The sequence below is a fragment of the Jaculus jaculus genome, chromosome 2 (genome assembly GCF_020740685.1).
Source record: "Jaculus jaculus isolate mJacJac1 chromosome 2, mJacJac1.mat.Y.cur, whole genome shotgun sequence".
NCBI classification, from domain to species: domain Eukaryota; kingdom Metazoa; phylum Chordata; class Mammalia; order Rodentia; family Dipodidae; genus Jaculus; species Jaculus jaculus.
The window spans coordinates 35,105,711-35,108,475 of NC_059103.1; the positions used below are offsets into that span (position 1 = coordinate 35,105,711).

Here is a 2,765-nt window from a genome sequence, read left to right on the forward strand (position 1 = left end):
AGTTTGTCCAGCACCGTATGTTGAAGATGTTGTCTTTTGTCCATCCAATATTGTTAGGGCCTTTGTCAAATATCAAGTAGCTGTAGTTACTTGACCCAAAGTCTGGGTCCTCAAGTCTGTTCCACTGGTTTATGTTCCTGTTTTTATGCCAGCACCATGTTGTTTTTAATACTATGGCTTTGTAGTATAGCTTTAGATCGGGTATGGTGATGCCTCCAGAGGTGTTTCTTTTGCTGAGGATATGCTTGGATATCCAAGGCCTTCTGCCATTCCATATGAATTTTCAGTTATTTTTTTCTATTGGTATTGCATTAAATCTATATATTTTGGTAAGATTGCCATTTTCACAATGTTGATTCTGCCTATCCAGGATCATTGGAGGTCTTTCCATTTTTTCAAGTCCTCCTCAGCTTCTTTCATGAGTGTTTTTATGTTTTCATTGTAAAGGTCTTTCACCTTCTTGGTTAATGTTATTCCAAAGGGTTTAATTATCTTTTTATGCTATTGAAAATGGGACAATGGCACTTATTTCTTTCTCCGTATCTTTGTCATTTGCATATAGAAAGGCAACTGATTTTTGTATATTGATTTTGTATCCTGTTACTTTACTGAAGGAGTTAATCACTTTTAAGTGTTTTTTATGCAAATACAATTCTGCTATTTAATAAACTTCATGTTAAATCTTCAGTTAACATAAGGTATGGTAAAAATGAGTCTTAATATAACTTATCTTTTTAAATTTTGTTTCTGTTTATTATTTATTTATTTTTTATTTTCACAATTTTTATTAACATTTTATATAATTACAAAAAATATCCCATGGTAACACCTCCCCCCGCTGCATTTTCCCCTTTGAAATTCCATTCTTCATCATATTACCTCCCCATCTTAATAACTTATCTTTTTTTAATGTAGGAGAAATATTCTACTACTCAACCTCTACTGTAAGGTTGGCAGCCCTGAGAAGTCCTTTTTTTTAGTGTAGCATGTTATGGATGTATTCCTCCTCCAAAAGGAATGAGGAGAAGGCATTTCCACATGCAGACTTTTAAGTGTTTTGAGATAGGTCACTTAGGTATAGAATTACGTTATCTGCAAATAGGGCTAACTTAACTACTTCTTTCCAGTTTGTATCCCTTTTTATTTCTTTCTCCTGTCTTATTGCTTAAGGTAGAACTTCCAGTACTATGTTGAAGAGCAGAGGTGAGAGTGGACATCTCTGTCTTGTTCCTGATCTCAATGGGAATTCCTTCAGTCTCTCCCCATTAAATATTATTTGGGCTTTAGGATCTTTATATATAGCCTTTATTATGTTGACATATAGACCATCCATGTCTATTCTCTCCAATGTTTTGATCATGAAGTAATGTTGTATTTTGTTAAAGTTTTTACCTGCATCTATCGAGATGATCATGTGGTTTTTGTGTTTAAGCTTATTTATGTGGTGTATTACATTAAAAGATTTCTGTATGTTTAACCATCCCTGTGCTCCTGGGATGAAGCCTACTTGATCCATGTGTATAATGCTTTTGATTTGCTGTTGAATTCAGTTTTTTGAGGATTTTGTTCAGGATCTGTGCATCTAAGTTCATCATGGAAATAGACCTATAGTTTCCTTTTCTTGTGACACCTCTGTCTGGTTTTGGTATTAGGGTTATATTAGCTTCAGAAAAGGAGTTGGGTAGCTTTCCCTGTTCTCTGATTGTGTGGCACAATTTGAAAAAAAAAAATTGGTTTCAGTTCTTCCATGAAGGTTTGATAGAATTCAGTTGAGAAGCCATCTTGGTCTTAGACTCTGCTTCTTAGGGAGGTTTTTGATTACCCTTTCAATCTCTGTGTTTGTGATAGGTTTGTTTATGACATTGATGTGTTCTGAGTTTAGCTTTGGTAGGTGGTATGTATCCAGGAATTTATATGTTTCATCCATATTATCCAATTTTGTGGAGTAGAGTTTTTTTAAAAAAAATTATTGTCACTTATTAATTGACAGAGAAAGAGGGAGAAAGAGAGAAAGAGAGACAGAGAGAGAGAGAGAGGGAGGGAATGGGCACGACAGGTCTTCTAGCCATTGCAAATGAATTCCAGACATGTGCACTCCCTTGTGCATCTGGCTAATGAAGGTCCTGGGGAGTCAAACCTGGGTCCTTTGGCTTTGCAGGCAAATGCCATAACCACTAAGCAATCCCTCCAGGCTGGAGTAGAGCTTTTTGAAGTAAGTCCAATGATTCTCCCAATTTCACTTATGTCTGTTGTGATCTCCCTTTTTCATTTTTAATTTTGATAATTTGAAGCATTTATTTTTTTTTACTTGGTCAAATTGGCCAGAATTTTGATCAATCTTGTTTATTTTTTCAAAGTACCAGCTCTTCATCAATTTTCTTAATTGTTTTCTTAGTTCCCAATTCATTAATTTCTGTTCTTATTTTAATTATTTCTTTCTATCTGGAGCTTTTAGGGTTGGATACTTCTTGTTTTTCCAATGCCTTTTGGTGGATAGTTAGGTTACTGCTCTCTGTCTTTGTTATGAAGGCATTTAGTGCAATCAGTTTTTCCCTGAGAACCTCCTTCATTGTGTCCCATAAGATTTGCAATGTTGTGTTCTCATTGTCATTCAATTCTAGAAATTTTGCAATTTCATTTTTTATTTCTTTCCACCACTCACTTATTGTTTAAGAGTGTGTTGTTCCATTTTTAGGAGTTGCTTGGGCTCCTGGTGCATCTTTTTTTGTTGTTGTTGATTTCTAGCAATACAGCATTGTGATCTG

At 34.9% G+C, this 2,765-nt stretch overlaps 1 non-coding gene across 1 annotated transcript; it reads right to left on the minus strand.

Annotated features, from left to right (window-relative positions):
- Nucleotides 1-907: 907 nt before the first annotated feature.
- Nucleotides 908-1,044, minus strand: LOC123459193. Its single transcript, XR_006636092.1, has one exon. It is a non-coding gene; the product is annotated as a small nucleolar RNA U109 (small nucleolar RNA).
- Nucleotides 1,045-2,765: the final 1,721 nt, after the last annotated feature.